The sequence below is a fragment of the Cervus elaphus genome, chromosome 3 (genome assembly GCF_910594005.1).
Source record: "Cervus elaphus chromosome 3, mCerEla1.1, whole genome shotgun sequence".
NCBI classification, from domain to species: Eukaryota; Metazoa; Chordata; class Mammalia; order Artiodactyla; family Cervidae; genus Cervus; species Cervus elaphus.
The window spans coordinates 19,739,278-19,763,098 of NC_057817.1; the positions used below are offsets into that span (position 1 = coordinate 19,739,278).

Here is a 23,821-nt window from a genome sequence, read left to right on the forward strand (position 1 = left end):
TGAGGCTGGAGCCACAGGGCTTTGGGGAGGGCTTTGGCTCCTCTCTTTTGGCAGGAGAACGGTAGGCAAAGGACCAGCAGCAGTGGCGGCATGGGTGGCATGTTGCTGCCCTCACTCAGCCAAACATCAGGTGGTACAGCCTGCCATCGCCACCCTACACCTGATCAGTGGGGGGGACTCACAGCACTGGGCAAACAGTGATGCTGTAGATGAACTGTTTCAACTCTCAGAGGGGTTCTGCTCTTGTTCTTAGTTCTTTCTCCTGAGGCAGGAAGGAAGTGGGCAGGAAACAACCATAAGTGGACAGACAGAGCTACTGAGGATACAGCATAAACTGCTTAGAATCTACTAGACCCAAGATGGCAGATTTGATTTCCAGTAGACCCTGAGTCTCGCTATATGCTCACTGTAACACACCAGCGTGCTAAATGACACACCTACAGATGTCATGAAAGTTCCAAGGCCAACACTAAAAGGCGAAAAAGTCAGTGGTGATCCAATTCCTGCAAATTCTCACCACTTTCCCCAAATAGCTGGAACAATTCTCCCACTCATTAGCCTAGGAAGTAATCCAGCTGGTTAAAATTAACCACCCCCACACTAGGGGGTTGCTCTTGCCTTTTGAAATGGACCTGTGTTCTGCCTATGGAGTGTGCATCTCTGTTTTCACTTTACTACGGCTCATTCTTGAATTCTTTCCTGCAAGAAGCCAAGGAACTTCGTGAGACCTGGGACATGACCATCCTCTCAAGCCCCATTTCCTACAACCTCTTTACAAAGGATATAAATAAACCTACTTCTTACCTAGCACGTTGCCTCTCACTGAATGCCTTCTGCACCTAGACATAAAGAACTTGAGTTTCATTAAGTCCGGAGATGAGTCATGCAGCTTTAGTTGGAAGATTCGTATTTCATCTGAGGTGTGCAGTTTCACTCCCACTTGCCATGGCAGCCCTTCCAAACATGCACACATCTCCAAACCAAAAATAAAATTAAAACACTGCAACGAAACACAGCCCTTCCAAACATGCACATATCTCCAAACCAAAAATAAAATTAAAAACATAGCAACAAACTTTTACTCAAAGCCTCTATGGTGCAGGCAACATGTTAAATTTTTTCCCACACATTTAATTCATTTAGTCTCCAAATATATAGGTTGAGTTCAGTTCAGTCGCTCAGTCGTGTCCGACTCTTTGCGACCCCATGAGCTGCAGCACGCCATGCCTCCCTGTCCATCACCAACTCCCAGAGTTTACCCAAACTCATGTCCACTGAGTCAGTGATGCCATCCAACCATCTCATCCTCTGTCATCCCCTTCTTCTCCTGCACTCAATCTTTCCCAGCATCAGGGTCTTTTCAGATCAGTCAGCTCTTCCCATCAGGTGGCCAAAGTATTAGAGTTTCAGCTTCAACATTAGTCCTTCCAATGAACACCCAGGACTGATCTCTTTTAGGTGGACTGGCTGGATCTCCTTGCAGTCCAAGGGACTCTCAAGAGTCTTCTCCAACACCACAGTTCAAAAGCATCAGTTCTTTGGCGCTCAGCTTTCTTTTTTTTTTTTTTAAATATGGAACGCTTCACGAATTTGCATGTCATCCTTGCGCAGGGGCCATGCTAATCTTCTCTGTATCGTTCCAATTTTTAGTATATGTGCTGCCGAAGCGAGCACTCAGCTTTCTTTATAGTCCAACTCTCACATCCATACATGACCACTGGAAAAATCACAGCCTTGACTAGACGGACGTTTGTTGACAAAGTAATGTCTCTGCTTTTTAATATGCTGTTTAGGTTGGTCATAACTTTTATATTTAGGTACTTCTATTTTGTAGATGAGAAAATTGAAGCATAGGGATGTTAACCTTGACCAAGGATCTCACTAGTAACTGGTGAAAAGTGAAAGTGAAAGGGTTAGTCACTCAGTCGTGTCTGACTCTGCAACCCCATGGACTGTAACCTGCTAGGCTCCTCTGTCCATGAAATTCTACAGGCAAGAATACAGGAATAGGTAGCCATTTCCTTCTCCAGGGGATCTTCCCAACACCAGGGACTGAACCTGGGTCTCCTGCATTGCAGGCAGATTCTTTACCATCTGAGCTATCAGGGAAGCACAGTAACTGGTGGAGCCAAGAGTCAATTTTTAAAGACAATTTACTTTTTGAACCATCTTTTATATAGGAATTGTCAACATTTTTTTCCATAATTGAAGCATTTTTTTAGTGTTATGTGAAATAATGGTGCTTCTGAGAATCAGTAACCACTTAGATGTGATGAAATTTGGTGGGTAATTGTATCAGTAATGGTTTGACCATCCCCATGTTCTTAGTGTTCTGAGCAGATGAAGTAAGAGATATAGCGAGGTCGTTTGCCACTGTAAGATGATGGAGTGGAAGGACATGTGCTTATCTTCTGCGAGAACTTCAAAATTGCAACTCGCTGCTGGGCAACCATGGACAGGAGAATGCTGAATCCCACCAAAAAAAGATATCCCATGTTCAAGGGTAAAAGAGAGGCCCCACCCAGACAGTAGGAAGGGCGAAATCGCATTTATAGAATCAAACCCCATACCCGCCAGAGACACTCAGAAGGGTTGAAATATAGATGAGATCAGTTCAGAACTGACCTTATCTAAATTTCAACCCCATTCCTACTGGCAAACGACCTCTCTGCATCTCTTACTTCATCTGTTCTGAATACGAAGAGCATGGGGATGTTCAATTACTGATACAATTAACCAACAAATTTCATCAAATCTAAGTGACTATTGATTATAAGAAGCACCATTATTTCATATAACACTAAAAAGTGCTCCAAGTAAATTATGGAAAAAATGTTAAGACAACTTCTATATAAGAGATGATTCAAGCAGTAAATTTTCTTTAAAGAATGGACAATTTTTAGGTTTGGTACATCCATACCCATCAAAACCTTTCTTTCCTGTGTCAAAAGCTGAGATATCCCTCCTCCAAACTAAAATTCTCTCATTATTTTCTCTGTTTTTTTCCTCCTCCTTGACCTTTTCCCATTGATTTCCCCCCTTTCTCTCCAGTGTTTTTCAGTCCAACTTCTTCAGACTAAAAACATCTCCCAGTCTCTTTTATCTGGAAATTCATCAGCCTGGCTCTCATAGTGTCATCCTCTAGCTATTATTAATCCATTTTGCTGTTTCTCTTCTTTTCCTTCCTTCCTCTCTACTACTTATGTTGAGGCTCATAAAGGCTATCAGACATCAGATATTCAGATCCTAATTATAAAGCTGACTGTTTGTCTGCAACATCTTTGTTGTGAACTTGTTGCTGTGGTTGTTCTTTGCCCAGAAACCTCCCACTAGGGAACCAATCTTCCCTCACACCAACCCTTAGGAACATTGCTCAGGAGAACTGACTCACCCAATGACTTCCGCAAGGAATGCGCATGAGATCCAGGCCCCGATAGGATGGTACCTTAAGACTGACACCATAGGCAGGCACATGATCTAAGCCAGAGCCAATCAGATTTCTGCCCTGAACTTTCCTCTTAGGGCTGTCATGAGACATGTCGTCCTTCTGTTGAGACTGTCCTTTCACTGCTGGTGGCCATTTGGTCCATGCTGTGGACACAGCCTAAGTGATGGCGAAAGATACGGATCCCTCTAGTCATTCTTTGGTGTCATAGATACAAATATGCATCAGACTAGGATACTCCTGGACTGTCCCCTACGTGAGTTAAAAAATTTCCTTTTTCTTCATGCTGCTTGATTTGTATTTTAGTTACTTGCAATCAAAAGTGTTAATGCAGTCATCTGTGTGCTTTTAAGTGGCGGTGAGTCAAGGGCAGCCACAGGGGGAGACACAGGAGAGCACAAGAAAAGCAAGTTTATTATATTCCTGGGTCTAGACTGGAGAGTCACTGTTGCCACACAGGGTCACAGGAAAAGCACCAGAATTTGGGTTTTATCTTCAAGCAGAAGACAGGAAAGAGGAGGAAAGCTGAGGCTAGAAATTTTTTGCAGTTTCTAGGGGAAAGTCAAGGCATCCCAGGGTAAACAGTCTCATTTCTATGGGCTCTAAATTATAGTGTCAGTCGCTCAGTCATGTCCGACTCTTTGAGACCCCAAGGACTGTAGCCCACCAGGCTCCTCTATCCATGGGAATTCTCCAGGCAAGAATACTGGAGTGGGTTGCCATTTCCTTCTCCAGGACATCTTCCCAACCCAGGGGTTTAACCCTCGTCTCCTGCATTGCAGGCGGATTCTTTACCATCTGAACCTTCAGGGAAGTCCTAGTCACCTGACACCTGGCCTAGGATGATTAAGGCAGAGGGATATTGTCTGCTGGGACAGGAGGCTGGATAGAGGACAGCTCTAATTGGTTTGTTGGTATATCAAAGGTATGCTCCCAGACAGGTTCTTGAAGCTGCTCAGTCGCTAAGTTGTGTCTGACTCTTTGTGACCCCATGGACTGCAGCCTGCAGTGGTTCTTTACCACTTGAGTCACCTGGGAAGCCTTTGGCTATCTCTTAAGTTTGCTAGCCCCGGGAGGAACAGTCTCTCTCTAGCCAGAAAGGCTTTTAAAATTTTTTTAAATTCATTTTTCACTGAAGGATAATCCATTTATAGAATTTTGCTGTTTTCTGTCAAACCTCAGGTGTCAAAATAGCAAATAAACAGAAAATAAAAATATATACGATACCTAACGTGTCACAGTTTTCAAACAGCTTTGATATGCTTTGTTTCACTTGATCTGATGGCTTTGCAGGGCAGGATATGTTTGTATTGTCTTACTTTTGCTCATGAGTAAATTTCTGGGACTTAGCACATGCTGGACATATGACAGTTGCTCAGAAGTATTTGCTGAGTTAAATGAGAAGTATATATGTTATTATTTCGCCCATTTTATAGAACAGGATACCAAAATCAGAGAACTAGTTAGGTCCTAGAGTTGAGTTAGGATGGTCTAGATTAGTGACTTCTCTGGCAGTCCAGGGCATAAGACTCTGCCTTCCAGTGCAGGGGGCACAGGTTCAATACCTAGTCAGGAAGCTAAGATCTCGCATGCCAGCGTGGTTCAGCCAAAAAAGGAGAATGGTCTAAGTTAGACTAGGGTAGGAGGCTATGGTGAAAAACTAAACTGGGAGTGTAGGATGGACTTGGATTACAATGCAGGTGACAAATCCATCTTAGTTTTTTTTTTTTTTTTTGGAGTTCTGCAGCAGCTCTTAACTATCTCCCAATCAACTTTTGCTCCTCTACAATCACTCCATCCACTCAACAGCTAGAGTGAACTTTTAAAAAAGTGTCAGATCAGATCCTATCATGCTTCTGCTGTAAGGTCTTCAATCATGCCCCTTTACTTTCAGGAATAAGAGCTCCAATCTTCAATACATAATGTAAGGTCCTCATGACCTGGCTGGTTCTGCCCATTCCTTGGGCATTTCCTCCTACCCTCCATTTCCTCCTATCCTTCTTGCTGCTCCAGCCCCAGTAGACTTCTCTCCATTCTAGAAAAATACAGTCCTCTCCCAATTCAAGGCCTTTGCCTGGAACACTCTCCCTCCCTCACTCTGTTTTTTTTAAAGTATAATTTCCATTTTATTGTCATTTCAGAGAACCCAGTATTTCTTTAGTCTTTAAGGACTTGGATTCTTACTTGGGCTTCGGAGGAGGACATGGGGTAGCACCTGGATGTCTAAATCGAGGTAGAGGTGTTCGGTCCTTTGGGGCTTCCGAGAGAGATTCTTAACTACCTTACTATGCATGGCACAATGCATGCAGTAATGGAAGCTTAGGAAGCATGTGGGCATCAAAGACACTCGCTTTGAAAATGTCCCTGAAGGCTGCGAGCTCTACGGTATTCTAAATAAAGAACTTCTTAATAGACTTATCCTCGGGCAGGCATCAGGCACAGTTGGTGCAGCGAATAGGCTGCATGCGCCCTTGTTGGTCCAACCATTATTCTTGATTCTTTCCTTGGTCATCTTGGAATCCCAGAGGTGGAAGAGGCCCTCCTTCACTCTTTATCTAGTTAATTCCTCCTCAGTGTTGAATTTTCAGTTCCAACATCATTTACTCTAGAGCTTTCTGAGCTCTCCTTCCCCACTCTCATTCTAGACCAGGTCTCTTGCTACCCACTCTTGTCCCTGTGTTTTGATATCATAGCCTCAGTTTGTCATGATTTATTGAGTATAGACTCTCCAAAAGACCACCAGCATAACCTGTCACTCAAGTAAAACTTAGAAAGGGGAAGTCAGGAGCTGATATTATAGAGTTTTGAGGTCTTGACTCAAGTGGTTTTAAGGGGATCCAGTTGAGATCAGGCAAAGTTCTTTATTTAATCATTTAGAAGTAGTGAACTGAGAATGAGCTGGGGGTCTTGAAGCAAGGAGTTATACAGTGAAGAGTTCTGTTATCCTGAGGAATTGACTGTTTGAACAGCTAAAGTTCAGATAAATTGATTTTCTTAGGAAGTTCCTAAAGCAAACAATAAAGATATTTACCAGTGTAAAGTCTTAGCTCCCTGGGCAGGAATTATTGGAATAAATCATGCAGTCTTGTTGATGTAGGTGGCCTTAGTTCTGAATCCCAAGTTACAATGATATGGATGCAAGCAGGCTCAGTCCTCTTGACATGCCTGTGTCTCTGTAACCTGTGGCAATTGGAACTTTACACAGGATTGGTGTCCATCTCTACCATGGACTGTACGCTTTGTGAGAAGTTGCACATTTGTTTTGCTTACCATTTTATTCCCTATACCAATCAGAGCACCAGGAACATACAAGGTATTCACCTAATATTTGCTTAATGACTGAGACCTTTGACAAGAGCCTAGGGGAGGATGGGATAGAAATCAGAACCTGCATTGTCTTCACTCCTACGTTTGAGTGGCTCTAGTAATGCCAAGTTGGGTGCTGGAAGAACTCATTTAGAGATAAGAAGTTCCACTTTGGGAAATGGAATTTCATCTCTGACAGCAAACACACATCTAGAACTCAGGAAAGATAAAAGTCAGGGCAATATATGCAAATGTAATGAATTTTGTTGATTCAGAATGGCTTAAAAAGCAAAGTAATGTGGAGTTGTCAGATAACTATCATTGCTATAAATCTGATTTTATCAGAAAAAAATCCTTAAAAATCCATTTAGATCGAAAGTCCTCCTCACTCTGGCATGGGCAAGACTAATTAAAGTGTACTAGGTTGTAAAGATGATGATAAATGCATACATAACACCTTCTGTGTGCCAGGTCCTTTTTCTAAGTGCTTAACCTCCATTAACTCATTAAACCTCATAATAGCTCTATGAGGTAAGTGCTAGAATCATCTCCATTTACAGATAAGAGACATAAAGAACTGAGAAAATCTGCTTACAACTATACAAAATAGGACTCCATTAACATAACTTTCTACGCTAGGAAGTTCTTGCCCAAGAAGATAGAGCTTGCAAAATATCTGTCTCAAGAATATCCTAAAAATTCATTCCTCTGAAGGCTAGACAGCCCAACTGGGAAAACCAGATTGCTTATCAAGGAGTTGTTTACTTATCAAGAGTCATTTCAAAACCTACACCTTGCTGAATTCACCAGTCTTAAATTGTGTGTCACACACTTGGTCCAGCCACAAGCAAGTTCCCACACTGGAAATCTCACCTTCACCTTATAAATACCCATCCTTGAAGTTCTACCCTGAGACACACTAAGATGATGCCAATACAGGGCTCTCCTTCTTTGCAACGAGCAGCAAACTCGGCTTTGCTTGAGCAATAAGTTAATATGGTGTTCTTTTCAGGGGCCCAGCAGTTAATAGAACCACAAGACTAATGCCTTGTGTCCAGGGCTTTACGAATATGTTCACTAATTTTGTATGGAGAAGGAAGTAAAACCAGAATTTATTATTCAAATAGATGTCCACTTCATTTGGGTAAAGACAGTTATGTTTTGAGAAAATTAAGGGCAAAATTCTTTGTATCTGAAATAGAGTTGAGTAGAGCTTTAAACTGCATTAAATAAAATCATAGGGAACTGGGTGCTTTCACTGCCATGGGCCCTGGTTCAATCCCTGGTCAGGGAACTAAGATCCTGCAAGCCATGTGGGGAAAAAAAAAAAAAAAGAAATTAAAAGCAGATATTTATATAGTCATAGACTAACAGACAAAAGCAAGATACTTAAGTGAATATAGTAAAAAATGTCATCAAAACCAGCCAGGTGAGAGGGAAGGTTAGGATGCAGAAGGTCCCGTCAGGCACAGAGGTTACAAGCACTGGCTTTGCATTCAGAAATGAGTTTAACTTCTGGCTTCACCATGTAACAGCAATTTGACTTCAGGCAATTAACTTCCTAAACCTCAGCAGCTCACCTGTAAAACAGAAATAATGTTCATATCTACATCACAGTTAATAATGAGAACTGAACGGGACAGCATATGCCAAGAGTTGGCCATGGTGTAATTTGGTGTATTTATTGTTATTATTACCATTCACTGCAGGATTTTAGGGCTTGGGAAGAGGGAAGATAAGATCAGTGGTATACTTGAAGGAAACTGGAGAATTCAAAGAGGAGAAGAAAATTCTTGCTGGCTAGGAATTCAGTGTTGGGCTCTTCTGTCATAGTCTGGTATTTTTCCAGAAAGACTAGTTACCAAGGCCGGAGGGGTAGTTCCCCAGCTAAACTTTCTCTCTTTTTGACATGAAAGTACTGTGTACCTCCCAAGAGGCAGAGTGTAGGACTGTAGCTGAAGTTTGATCTTAAAAGTTTAAGAATTCAGAACCCTGAGAGAGAGAGGGAATCTGTCAATGAGAAACACCTAAGCGTGTTTGTGTGGCCAGCTATGCATGAAGTGAGCACTGTGCGAAGGAACGGGAGCTCACTGATCCAAGACGTGTTCTTTTCCAAACTTGCTTCTTCATCAGCCATGCAAGTCTTGCCCAGAAGCACAGATAGGAGGTGTTGGGTGTGTTCAGTGCTTATTGCAGCCACCCCAGCTTTTTGTCTGGCCCCCAAAGATGAATAATCTTGGAAAGCAAGGCCATTTCCTCATGACGAAGAGAACTGTAGAGTCAATGTTTATTTTGTATTTATCATGAGCCTCTAGGGGCTGCTGCTTGGCCTGTGATATCTTACTGGATCTTTCTCACAAACCTTTCCAGGTATTGTCATTCTCGTCATTGAACTCCTACTTGATTTACTTGTGTTTTCTTTATTAAGTACTCACAGCTTTGCGAGAGAGCCCCAGGGTCGGGAAAATTCAATGCTTTGTAAGCAGGCAGGAGAGATGTGGTGTGGCGTTTCACTAAATGTGGGAACAGAAAAGAGTAGAGAGGATCAGTGATAGCAAGTGCAAAGTAGAAGCGACAGGGTGGAAAGATGGTAGGTTGAGAAATAAGAAAGGCTAATGACCCCTATTTTAACAGCGTGGCCTTGAATAGTAATTTCACATGCAGGAAAAAGTCTCTAAATAAAAAGATGAGTTTTGAGGGTGAACTTGAGAATATGAGACTCGAAAGGGTGAACTTCTTTCTGATTCTAATGTGGTCACTTGGAAAACTGGGTGGTTTTCCAGATCCTAAATGAATTCTTGGAATAAGGTTAAAAGGTATGAAACAGAATATTGTATGCATATTTTCAGTCTCACCTTCAGCTTTATCTTGCGTGACTTGATTTTAAGTTAATACCATGTCAAGATACAGTCCACATGGGTTTTAATAATCTAAAGTCCATCTCTTATTGCTGTATAAGAGATAGGAGAGGGATTCACTCTTGTATTAGTTAATTTCAACCCTTTCTCAGATACAGTCAAAATAAATCAAAGTTCTTCAAAAGTAACCTAAGGGCATAGAGCTGTGCCAGTGTTGTGAGATAGATATAAATCCTTTCACAAATGTTCTAACTTGTTGAACTGTGTATTTCCAAGTTTCAAGCTTAAAGAATCCATTATGTAATCTTAAAAGAGGAAACATCATTCCAGAAGAAATGAAGTTTGCCAAACTCTTCAAACCTCCTTCAACAACTTAGCAAACATTCCTGAGCTTCTTTTATGGGTGATGCTCTCTGCATGTTTTCACGTATATACAGAAATGAGAGCATAAGCTGGACAAAAGTCAAAACACAAAGTAGGAAATGAGTTAGCACCAAATCTCCCTGAGTTTAGAGAAATCAGAGATGGGGAGAGATTGTTCAATGGAACACCTTAGGAAGTAGGTGGGGTTTGAATTTTTTCTTGGGTAAGTGGGATGTGGTGGAGGGCAAGCAGTGGGAGTTTGGAATAAGTAGAATGGTTAAATGGCTTCCCTGGTGGCTCAGATGATAAAGAATCTGCCTGCAATACAGGAGACCTGGGTTCAATCCCTGGGTCGGGAAGATCCCCAGGAGAAAGAAATGGCAATCCACTCCAATATTCTTGCCTGGAGGATTCCATGGACAGAGGACCCTGGCGGGCTACAGTCCATGGGGTCGTAGAGTTGGACATGACTGAGCGACTAACACACACAGAGAGAATGGTTAATAGCTTATTTTGATTGAAATGGGGATTATGGTGATTAGGGTCCCATGATGGGTCCGATGCTATAAGCTTGATGGTTTGTTTTCTAAAGAGAGCCATTGAATATTAGGTAGAGGAGTGACTTCCTTTGCTGTTAGTAAATGACGTGAAAAGGATCAGGATGTCCCTCTGCCCTCCAGACACATCTCTACCTTCTCCTCCTGCTCTCCTCCCCAGTGGGCAGGCCTGTGGAGGCGATAGGACAAACATCTCCCTTACCTCCTGGTTCAGCCACGGAGTGACTTGCAAGTGATTCGAGGGAAGGAGGTGAGTGATGTGAGGGAACCTATTTTCCAGGCTCCATCCTTGCAGGGTCATCTCATGCTGCTGCATCCCATAGAAGAATCGCACACTTCCCCTTGGGTTCTGTTAGCCATTCCTTCTTTTCTGGTTGGGTCCAGGGCTGGGGACAGCCCAGCTTGACTACCATCTTGTTCCTGCTCCCTACAGCCTGCTCACCTTGTGAGTAGTCCTTTTCTTACACTTTCCTCAAGTTATCCTAAGATGAGTGCGCTCTCTCTTCCTCACTGAGACCTCTGTAAGTCCTGAGGTAGAAACACGTGGGGTATCTGCTCACCCTGATCACAGGCGGGGTGCCAAGGGTCTGTGTTCACGCAACGGGGTTCCACACTCCAGGCTGTAGCTCACTCAAAGAATGTTTGGACACCTCACCCAAATTAGGCCAGTCAGATATTCTTCTGGGGATAATGCCTTAAGGAGTTCCCCATCTGGATGGAAGAGGAGGGGCATGCAAGGGTTGTGCTGTGCCGTTTCTACCCACCAAGTGGACTCACAAGCTGAGTAAATTGATCCATAGAGAAATTCACTCATTGAAATTGCGTGAGTTCTGAATGGTTTTGCAGTTTTAGGTTCCAGTCCCTCCTGAGGGTCAGGTAGGTTCTAGCCCTCAGGCACCATGAAATAACTATTTTTTTTACGATAAACACTACACCACCACAGCCCACATTCTGCGTGCGCATGCACACACACACACACACACACACACACCCCTGCATGCACACAATTCTTTGTTGGTTTAAATATGTTGCAGTTATTTTCTGTTCACAGAGATTTAATAGAAGACCTATTACATGCACCCCTCTTACCACTTATGGAGCACGTAGTGTGCACCAGACTTCATATGACTTATCTCGTTTAACCCTTCCAGCTCCCTGAGAAGTAGTTCTTGTGACTCAGCTCTCTCTTGGGTTAAAAGTTTCCTCTAATAGCTTCAAGTATCCTAAAATTTTTTCTTGTGTCCCCCAAAGGGTGCCTCATTAAAGGGGCTCTGGTCACTAGTTCCTGATGGGAGAGGGGTTTCCTCATAGCACCAACAGACAATTCTCCAGCACCAGCTGGTGTCCTGCCATTCAGCTCCATTCAGACACTATCCACTCTGAGACTGCATCAGTTTCCATTGCTAAAGGGCTCAGTCCCACAAGACCATGCTCTATATCAGATGCCAGTGGCAAACCCAGATTGTTACTTATACCTCTGATTGATGGAGTATAAACCAGAGGTTCCCAGGACTCCCTCCTTGGGTTTGATTAATTTGATGGAGTGACTCACAAAACTCAGGAAACCCAGAACCAATTTATTACAAAGGATACAACCCAGGACCAGCCAGACAAAAGAGATGCCTAGGGCAAGACATGAGGAAAACGCGTGAAGCCACAGCGTCCTCTCCAAGGGCAGTGTTCTCCCCATATCTCCATGTGTTCACCAGCCCAGAAGCTCTCCAAACCCCACTCTTTGGGGTTTTGGGGAGGCTTCATTACACTGGCATGATGAATTACATCATTAGCCATTGATGACTGAATGCAATCTCCAGCTCCCATACTCCCCGGAGGTTGGGGGTGGGACGAAAAGTTCCAACACTCCAGTCATGCTTGATTCCCTTGGCAGCCAGCCTCCATGTTTAGTGCTTACAAAATTCACCTCATTAACATAAATGCAGCTGTAGTGGAAAGGGCCTTGTTATAAATAAAAAGGCATCTATTCCACCTTTATGGTTCTGAAGCAATTTCTAGAACTGAGGACAAAAGACCAAATATTATGACTTCTGTAACTCTCATTACCCAGGAAATCCCAAGGGTTTTGAAAGCTGTGAGCCAGGAACCTGGGACAAAGACCAAATATATATGAGAAATATATTTTACTCATCTGAATGACCAAATATATGTTCCTTCTAGATCACAATGTCTCACTCATAGTTTCTTATAAACCAGTCTGTCAGCCTCAGTCACCACACATTCTGTTCTGTTCCTTTTCTTCACATGCAGATGTCACTGTGAAACAGTATCTGCATTCAAGATCTCAGCTACAGATGCTACTGAATGTTCTGGTCCTTGGGGTGCCCAGACACCTCTGAGTTTAATGAAGAGACAGGGAGAATGTCTCCTTACCCTCCGTGTCAACTCACACCTTTAGCAGTTCTTTGCCTGGCCCGTAAGTAGCTTGTCAAATCTCCTAATGAGCAGCAGGGCTTCCCAATAGTGTGCCTGGCGGCACTGATGAACCACAGAAGTTACTGGGGATTTTGGTCCACTTGGCCCCTGGGGCAGCCTGGTGGGAATGGAGTGACAGGGCTTGAACACCTCCATCTAACGTTGAGCAGTCTTTTTCATCACCCCCCAGTGTGGCCTATAGATACTATCATTTTCTGTAAATACTATGACATGAATCTAATCATCTATACAAACCCAACCACACAAACCTATGCCAACCACAAAAGGGATAAAAATCCAATCTGGACCAGCTCAACAACAGACACTGTGCCATTACTTGACTGCTTGCCTTTCCTGTTTTCTGGTTTCTCTTCTTTGTTAGGAAATAAAAAACTTGCATGCAAAGGAAGAGGCAGATTGTGGTGTATGTATGAGTGTGTGGGTGGGTGTATGTATATATTATTAGATATAATATTGTCTATACAGATCTTCCTTGACTTATGATGGGGTTGTATCCTGATAAACCCATCACAAGTTCAAAACACTGTAAGCAAAAATGCATTTTATACCCTAAACATACCGAACATCAGAGTTTAGCCTAACCTAGCTTTAAAAAACTGTAGGGTTACAGTTGGGCAAGATCATCTAACACAAAGCCTATTTTATAATAAAGTGTCAAATATCTTATGGAATTTATTGAATACTGTACTGGAAGGGAAAGAATGTTTGTCAGTGTATTGGCCACTTATGATCGTGGGGCTCCCTGGAAGCTGAGCTCACTGCCCCTGCACAGCATCATAAGAGTATCGTATTAACAGCCCGGGGAAAGATCAAAGCTTGGAATTCAATGTACAGTTTTTACTGGATGTGTATTGCTTTCACACCATCATAAAAGTTGAAAAATCATGAGTCAAACCATCATAAGTTAGGGACTGCTTGAACTCTTTGTTGTTCAGTCGTGTCCAACTCTTTTGTGACCCCATGGACTCCTCTGTTCATGGGATTTCCCAGGCAAGAATATTGGAGTGAGTTGTCATTTCCTCCTCCAGGGAATCTTCCCTACCTCAAGGATCGAATCCATGTCTCCTGGATAGATAGACAGATTCTTTATCACTGAGCCACCAGGGAAGCCCTGAACTCTCATTAGCCAGCCCCAAACACACTCTTAGAACGACCCCACCCTGACCACTGAGGACTGTCTTGGCCAGCCAGGTCAGCTACCTGAGGTCCCATGTTCAGTGACAGCTGAGATTCCAACCTAGGCCCATATGGCTCCAGAGACGTGTCTGAGTCTTCATGATGGCCACATCCTTCTTCCTGATGTTGCATTGATTGGGATGAGAACTTTAACTCTCTGTTTAGAGACCAAGTTCTGGGGCAGCCATGGAAGGATGCCTCTCAGCACTCCCCGCAACTTCATAAGGAGTAGAGGCAGGTGACAGCTTCCAGATGCAACAGCTTTGGGGTTTGATGCAATGTTTGAGGCAAGGACACACTCTCTCGGCATAGCTGTGGCCAGAGACTGAGTGTGGTAGGGGTGCTAGGGCCTGGCCACTTCTGCTTCACCTGGGACTCCTCTTCGGCAAGTCAGTGAGCTGGAACCCTCCTCTGGGCTGGCCAGGATGGCCTCAGAGCTGCGTCATGGCCCAAGGCTCACGGTGCCTGTCACTTTATCCCTTTACCATTCATAGGCATTACCCCTGTAGACCGCCTGCCCTCCTAGCTCTGTCTCGATGTTCGTTCCTTAACACAGCTCCTGGAGAGGTGGGCCCTCCCACATAATTCTATTTGTCCTCCACCAGCACCTAGTATAACGTTTTGCACATAATGAGTTTCTTTATTCTTTTTTGTGGTGGGGGTTAGGGAGAGGTTAACAAGCAGTTTTACATGGTGGTAACGAGCAGTTTCAATATCTTTTTATACCAGTTCTGGGGAAGCTCTGGACCCATAGCAATACAGGTCAGAGATGCCCCCCGCCACCTTTTTGGCCATGCTGCACAACTTTCAGGATCTTAGTTCCCTGACCAGGGGTTTGACCAGGGGTCAAACTCCGCCCCTGGCAGTGAAAGCCCCAAATCCTAACCACTGGAAAACCAGGGAATTCCCAAGGATGGCTTTAGAGCATCAGATTCAACTTCAGATTTTGTTTAAATGAGGATTCCTGTGTCCCACGCTCAAAGATTCTGACTCAGAGCCACAGTGTAGGGCTCAGTTCAGTTCAGTCCAGTTCAGTCACTCAGTCATGTCCGACTCTTTGCGACCCCATGAACCGCAGCATGCCAGGCAGGCCTCCCTGTCCATCACCAACTCCCGGAGTCCACCCAAACCCATGTCCATTGAGTCAGTGATGCCATCCAACCATCTCATCCTCTGTCATCCCCTTCTCCTCCTGCCCTCAATCTTTCCCAACATCAAGGTCTTTTCAAATGAGTCAGTGCTTCACATCAGGTGGCCAAAATACTGGAGTTTCAGCCTCAACATCAGTCCTTCCAATGAACACCCAAGACTGATTTCCTTTAGGATGGACTGGTTGGATCTCCTTGCAGTCCAAGGGACTCTCAAGAGTCTTTCCCAACACCACAGTTCAAAAGCATCAATTCTTCGGCGCTCAGCTTTCTTCACAGTCCAACTCCCACATCCATACATGACCACTGGAAAAAGCATAGCCTTGACTAGATGGACCTGTGTTGACAAAGTAATGTCTCTGCTTTTTAACATGCTATCTAGGTAGGGCTAGGACACCTCATTTTCAGTGAGTATCCCCAGTGGATTCTGAGCCAGAGGTCCTCAGACTACACTTGACAAGCCCGGATTTTGAGACTGACCACACAGCTCCGAAGTTCTCCTCTTCTCCCACCACTACCACATTCAGTGGTGCGTGCGTGCATCCCTGTGAACTTGGGGGAACCTTGGCATAGTCTAGAATGAGGGTTTTTCTAACTTCTAAATATGTTCCTGCCTGCATTGAGAAACGAATAGGGCCCCAAGGACTGAAAGGAGATCAAACCAGTCAGTCCTAAAGGAAATCAACCCTGAACATTCTTTGGAAGGACCAATGCTGAAGCTAAAGCTCCAATACTTTGGCCACCTGATGTGAAGAGCCGACTCACTGGAAAAGACCCTGATGATGCAAAGGATTGAGGGTAGGAGGAAAAGGGGGGACAGAGGGTGAGATGGTTGGATAGCGTCGCTGACTCAATGGGCATGAATCTGAGGACACTCTGGGAGATAGTGGAGGACAGGAGAGCCTGGCCTGCTGCAGTTCACGTGGTCACAGAGAGTCAGACACAACTCAGCTACTGAACAACAATGGCACCAAGTACTCTTGGCGTGTAAAGATTTCCTTGAACCTGGAAGAGACATAAATTGATGCTATTCCCAGCTGACTTCTGGATATGGACTGGGATCATGAAAGGGAAGTACTAGACTCATCTTTCAGTGTGGATCGCTGGCACGGGAGTCATTATGAATGTAACCGTTCAGTTTAATCCAACCTTGTCCCTTTGTTATTCAAGCAAAATGTCTTCCGTTCATCTCTTATCTTTCCTACAAGGAAAATTGCAAATCACTTTCTGATTCCTCCAAGTGCGCAAGTTCTTCCCAGACCCCATTGCCCCTTGTATTTTTTGTATTTAATGAAATACATTACATTTAAGTTCTTACTTTATGTATCCTTTTCACTCACTCACCTGAAAATTATTTGAGTGTGAAGTCCATTTCTTTTTATCTCTTCATTCCAACGCCTATCCCAGGATAGACTGTGGTAGGAGCTCAATTAATGGGATGGATAGAAAGAGGGAAGGATAGGTGGATGGTAGCAGGGATGAACTCAAGGTGACCAGACACCTCCTTGAGACTGCTTTATTTCACTTTGCTTCCCATACGCACATCCAATATCGCATTAACTTATAAATAAGTGGTTGTCACAGAAATGTATGCACATATATCTCTCCTTTGTGCTTTCAATAGATTTAAATCTCATATATTCTAATTCTAATTATTACATATTTATTTTTGGCTGTGCTGGGTCTTCATTCCTGTGTGCAGGCTTTCTCTAACTGCAGTGAGTGGGGGCTACTCTCTAGCTGTGGTGCGTGGGCTTCTCATGGCAGTGACTTCTCGTTGCAGAACATGAGCTCTAGAGTATGTGGGCTTCCATAGTTGCGGCATGAAGGCTCAGTAGCGGTAGCACACAGGCCTAGTTGCCCCGAGGCATGTGGAATCTTCCTGGACCAGGGATGGAAACTGTGTCCCTTGCATTGGAAGGCAGACCACCAGGGAAGGCCTTAAATCTACTTTAAATGAATTAAAAAATATGAGAACATTTTTAAAAAGTAAAATAAAAGAAAATTTTCTAATCAGGATGAAAATTTATATTGTAGGAGGCAGTGTGATATAGCAGGCTGTGGAATCAATTATGCTGAGGTTAAAAATCCCACTTTGTGACTTACTGGTTATACAGCTTCAGTATCCTCACATATAAAATGGGATCCATAATATTTATGTCATAACAGTTATACAAGCCCAGGCCAAGTCCCCGACACATAGTAAGGGCTCAACAAATATTAATTAGCTGCTGCTTCTTTGGCCAAAACTTAATAGAATCCTTGTACTTGGAGAACAAACCCATGTCGTCACTTTTTAAAAATTTCTAAATGCACACACATAGATTAGATATTCAGTAAGTACATGTTAGATGAATGAGAAAATTGTTTCATTGCTTCTAGCTTATTCCAAATTCTAATTTTAGTTCACTTCAGTGTTCAGAAATGAATTTAAAAGCATAGTGACATGACTCAAAAGACTAAGATTTTTCTATCCAGAAATCTGGATTTAAATCTTCAGTGGTTGACTTCTGAGTGGAGTGCAAATGTTGGCATTATCTTCTTTATTAGCAATTTGTAAAGAGCTGGGATCTCACACAGCTGCGTGCAGCTCAAAGATGTACTGAGCAAAGAATAAATTTCCTGCCCACGCAAACTCGAGGCAAAAAACCCACAAGCTGTCTTATATTATTCTGACAGCCCAAGCAAGATTTCTTCTTTTTCTCATAAAAAGACTTGACACAATTACAAGAATTTTCCACAATGTAGAGTTTTTACCTTATGGGATTGGTAAAGCTGATGATATATTTGTTTTAGGAGAAACCAAAGTCTCAAGAGTTACAGAAATTTACAGATCTCACTCTAGCAATTCAGTGAACAAAACATTTATCTTTTAAGCCTCCAGGTGAACTCCTATGAACTTAACTGGGTCTGCTCACAGCATCTGCTGAGTCACGTTCCAGAAGAAACCAATACTTTGTCCTCAAAGTCGTAGGGTACCCAAACTTGTGGCCCAGGTCAAAGTGGGCCACTCCACTTTGAAACTGTGCTGGAGCCCAATTCTTATTTAAAATGGACAACAAATGGAAAAGGGGGTTCAACGGAGGTTCTGCTTACAGGTCTATTTATCAGAACCCATCAGTGTGAAGCACAGACAAGGCTGTAGACATCTAACCTTCTCAGTAAAGCTCAGGACTAGGCAAAGACCAAGAAAATTCATATCTTGGGCATTCATTCTGGAAGAGGCACTTAACATTATTAAGTACTTGTGTATTTATTTTATTTATACCTTCTTTCCAGAAGGAATATAAAACTTACAAGACAACACATGGGATAAGCGGGAACACTATACAATAGGAAAGAGCGATGAAGCCAGAAGTCAGGGGTATAGATAATACACGAGCCCCAGTCCTCCTGCAGGAAGTGGCCTGCCAACTCAGCTTAGAAATTCATCCCAGCCAGTGAAAGATCACTCCACGTGGTTCTCAGTGTCCAAAAGGCAAAAGCAGATCAGCTGTTCTGAAACACAGAGCAATTCTTGATACTGAGACTTCAGGGAGATAGTTTTCCCTATATGCTTCTGAAGGGTGAGAAGTTTTAGTGTATTATACAACCACTCAGGTGTGCTAGGATCCTACCTGCTCCATACAGTGTCTCGGAGCTCATTCTTTAGGACCCTGTATACACAAAAATAGAAGAATGGGAATCAGATTACTACGTGATTAATAGATGCTCAACCACTCATTATTTTCCCAAGCCAAGGCTCTCTGGTAATAACCACCTTTGGCATGATCTGAAGGCTTGGAGCAGAAGTCAGCTCTCCCCTCTCCCCCTGGAAATGCACGTGTAGGTCAATTTTCGGAGTCTGCCTCCCCTGCTACATGGAGTACGAGAGAGAGCAGGGCATGATTAACCTGGGAAAGAGAATGTTGTCATCTGTGTAATAAAGCAGCCCAAACTCGGCGGCACAAACAGTAACAGTGTCCCATGACCATCGTCTCAGGGCTCCGAGGGCTGACGCAGCTCGGGGAAGCATCCTTACGCTCGGCCTGTCCCGTGGGTGCGGTCAAGTGGTGGCTTCGGCTGGGATCATCTCAGAGGCTTCCTCACACGTGTGTCTGCCGCTTCATGTCGGCTGTCCTTGGAAACTACCCCTGGGACTGTCCGCTGGAAGGTATGTATCAGGCGCCCCCAGGTACACTGGACGTTCTCACCCTTGACATCTGGAATCAAGAGCAAGTGGGGTGTGTGAGGGGAGAGGTGGGGGAAGGCGGGGAGGTCTGGATGAAGCTATAGTGTTAAAGTGTTAGTTGCTCAGTCATGTCCGACTCTTCGCGACCCCATGGACGGTAGCCCGCCAGGCTCCTCTGTCCATGGGATTTCCCAGGCCAGAATACTGGAGTGGGCTGCCATTCCCTCCTCCAGGGGATCTTCCCAACCCAGGGAGTGAACCTGGGTCTCCTGCAATTGCAGGCCGATTCTTTACCATCTGAGCCGTCAGGGAAGCCTGGATGACCCTATATCACCTCCTTATTTTCAAACAAACTTTATCTTGGAATAACTTTAGATTTCCAGAAAAGTTGCAAACAAAGTAAAGAGTTTCTATACATGCCTCACTCAGGTTCACTTTCCCCTAATGTTACCATGTTAAAATTAAGAAACTAACATTGGCTTATAACTATTCATTCTAGACTTTATCAGGATTTCACTAATTTTTTTCAATAATCTCCTTAATGGTTTTTTTTTTTTTCTGTTCCAGGATCCAATCTAGGATCCCCCTTTGCATTTATTTTCATGTCTCCTTAGTCTGCTTGGGTCTGACAGTTTTGACGGGTACTAGTCAGTTACTTTGTAGAACACCCCTCAAATTGGAGTCCTCTGGTGTTTTTCTCTTGACTAGACTGAGGGGATGGATTTTTAGAAAAAATACCACAAAGGGGAAGGGCCTTTCCCACGTGTAGATACATAATATCCATGTGATATCACTAGTGATATTAATTTTTATCACCTGATAAGGTCATATTTGCCATGTTTTACCAGAGCAAAGTTTTTATTTCCCCCTCCCCCCCCCCATATTCTATTCTTAGGAAGCAAGTCACTAAGTCTATCCCACACTCAAAAGGGAGGGTGAGGCTAAACTCCACATCCTGGTGAGGTAGTATCTTCAAGGATCATTTGGAATTCTTTTCTTTGGAATATCTGTCTTTCCTCCCTCACTTACTTACATCAGTGTGGACTCACATATACTTATTTTATACTTTGCATTATAATACTACAAGACTTCCCTGCAGGTCCAGTGACTAACATCCCATGCTCCCAATGCAGGGTGCCCAAGTTTGATCCCTGGTCAGGGAATAAGATCCCACAAGCCACAGATAAGAGTGCAGATGCCACAACTAAAGATCCCACATGCCTCAACAAAGGTTGGAGATCCCGTGTGCCACCACTAAGACCAGTGCAGCCAAATAAATAAATAAATATATTTTTAAAAAATTACTACAATAATATATTCCTTTATTGCTCAAATTATTCCAGCTTTGGGCATTGGGGAGTCCTTTACTTCACTCCTGTGTTCCTTTGACATGCCTTCATTCTTTAATTTTTTATTTTTTACTTATTTATTGTTTTCACTGTGCTCTTTTTTTTCCCATTTATTTTTATTAGTTGGAGGCTAATTACTTTACAATATTGTAGTGGTTTTTGTCATACATTGACATGAAGCAGCCATGGATTTACATGTATTCCCCATCCCGATCCCCCCTCCCACCTCCCTCTCCACCCGATCCCTCTGGGTCTTCCCAGTGCACCAGGGCCGAGCACTTGTCTCATGCATCCAACCTGGGCTGGTGATCTGGTTTTTTTTTTAAAGCACTTCCTGGTACTATAAGACGTTTGCAGGATCACTTGGATTTTCCCTGTCCTATGCTCTAATTTCTAAAAGAAACCTTGGTTCCTTTCACTGGAGAATGGTATTGCGTTGCTTTTTGTGACCTAGCCTCAAGTCACAGATTCTCTGTCTGCTGACTGAGTGAAGTACAAAGTTTCATCCAGGTTCAAAGGGAAAGGGACATCAATGCCGTATGTTAGCGAGAGAGTGAAAAGGTGACATTATTAGAAGTCTCAGGATGAGATATTTTCATGGCCATATTTGGAAGCTTCAAGCTGTCACAGGTGGTAAGGGCATCAAAGACTCACAGGAGGTGAGGAAGTCAGTCATGTGGCTATCTGTGGGAAGAATGTCCAGACAGAGGAAACAATGAGTGCAAAGGTCTTACAATGAGACCACACCTGGTTAGAGAAGGGCGTGATGAGCAGGGTCATAGAAGATGAGGATGTAGGGGTACAGGGCTGAAGATGGTTGGAGAGAAGGAAGGGGTGAGTGGCTTGTGTGTGTGTGTGTGGTTAGGAAGTAAGGTTGAAGTTAAGTGAGCTTCTTCGCTGGCACCAAGAGAGGGAAGGTCCAAGCTTCCATAAAGGTTCTCCCAGCTGTGGAGCAGAAAAAGAAGGGGGACCGAAAAGCTACCAGCTGTCACACATCAAGAATGGAGTCAAGGGTCTTTATTACAAATATTTATTACAAACACATGTCACAAATCTCTTAGGTGACAAGGAGAGCATGGTGCTTAAAACTTTAAGCCTGGAGTGAGGCTGAAGTTTAAATCCTAGCTCCTTAGCTGTGTGATTTTCATTAGCTCTTTGAGCTTGTTAGGCAAATTAGTTTCTTTGCTGCATCTCAGTTTCTTCATCTGGAACAAGGCCACAAATTAGGTAACTCCTTGGTTGTGGTGAAGCTTAATGATGTCGGTAAACTGCATGCACAGCTTTGCAATTTACCATGCCACATACTCTTCTCTGAAAATTCTGTGATTGAGGTTCCTATTTCAGACACATGTGATCTTCATGGTAAAGCCATGCAGGTTGCCATCCATTCTAAAAATGTTATTTTACAAAATAGTTTATTTCCTTTAATTTTGAAATCATTGCATATTCACTGCACAAAAATTAAACTTTTCCTTTATGTGCTAAGCTCCTCTAATAGTTTATAGTTAGAAAACAAAACAACACTTAAAAAATTAGAGAAGCAATCTTGGGTAAATCATTTTGTAAATAGAGTTCTTTCAATTTAGATATTAATTTATCTTTGAAGTTTAATTTTCATAGATAGGTTTTCTTAAGTCATAGGATGCACTTAATGTGTTTTGAGAAAGTAAAAGCATGATTTTCCAACATTGGTTATTGGCATCTCCTATATGTTTAACACGCATTCGTTCATCAAATAACTATTGCGTGCTTAGTTGCTCAGTCTTGTCTGACTCTTTGCGACCTCATAGACTGTAGCCCACCAGGGTCCTCCGTCCATGGGATTCTCCAGGCATTCCCTGACTCCAGGGAATCTTCCCAACCCAGGTATCAAACCTGGGTCTCCTGCATTGCAGGCAGATTCTTTACTATCTGATTCACGAGGGAAGCACCAACTTTGTTTGAAACTGGGGAATTATGCCATGTGAACAAGCAAATACAGACTATACTCTTCAGGGATTTGGTTGTCTAGTGGGTTTCTGGACAATCAAATAATCTCATTCTAATAGGGATTTTATTTGTAAAAGACAGAAACCAAGTCTGGTTACCATAAAGGGAAGAGGCTATTTTGGAATGATGCTGCATAGCCCATCGATACAGTAGGAAACCAGGAGAGCAATCTGCATAGAAAACGGGATGTTGCTAAGGGAGTCTGAGCCCCTGAATCAGGTTAGAGCCCCGTCCAGACATCCCTGCTGCCTCTGCTGGGTCCTGCCGTGGAAATCACTGCCGCCATGGACCATCAGTGCAGCCACTGCCTTTGCTTCTTTATGGCACCCACTCTATGCAAATCCAGGAACAAAAGCATTCAACTAGAGGTGCCCACAGCTTTGCTGTTGGGTTGAAGAGGTCAGGAGGAGGAGGTTTTGTTGAGGAGGTCAAGAGCAGGACCTCCAGCTGGGAGGTAGGAAATGCTGGGTTTTCAACCAACCAACTGAACATAATTACATCCATTGCAGGCGCAAAGAAGAGTTTACTCTTGTTAAGTGCTTTGATGAGGCACCCACAACAAAAACACACAACATTCTTGTGCTTCCCAGCCTTCTCTAGGGCTGGAACTGCTGCTCCATGCCTCCTGGGGAAGCACCTTCATTCAGTGTTTCCCACACCTCGTCATCCTCATGTTTCCTTCCCCAGGCGGCCAGAGCTGTGCCCCGTCTACATTCACACTTATGACCACTCTCCTACTTAATTAAGTGTATTTAAGCATCTATGCATCACTGCTGTAAATAGCAAACCAGCATCATTCATCATAAATAGATGGTAGAAGTAAGAATAAATACAATGGAAGGAAACAAAGCTATGAAGACCTCCTTTACTGAAAGTTCTGAGGCTGTGGCCACTTACAGCAAATGTTAGGTATTGAAAACAAACTGTCATCAATCAGAGATTATCTTTGACCATATTAGAAAACTTAAAAGAGGACAAAAAATGGTCAAACCTTCACACTTTGTATTC

The 23,821-nt window shown here is 43.3% G+C and overlaps 1 non-coding gene and 1 pseudogene across 1 annotated transcript; both read right to left on the reverse strand.

Moving 5' to 3' along the window:
* Nucleotides 1-1,566: 1,566 nt before the first annotated feature.
* LOC122686602 lies at nucleotides 1,567-1,674 on the reverse strand. Its single transcript, XR_006338848.1, has one exon. It is a non-coding gene; the product is annotated as a U6 spliceosomal RNA (small nuclear RNA).
* Nucleotides 1,675-5,625: 3,951 nt separating this feature from the next.
* LOC122685998 lies at nucleotides 5,626-5,957 on the reverse strand (annotated as a pseudogene).
* Nucleotides 5,958-23,821: the final 17,864 nt, after the last annotated feature.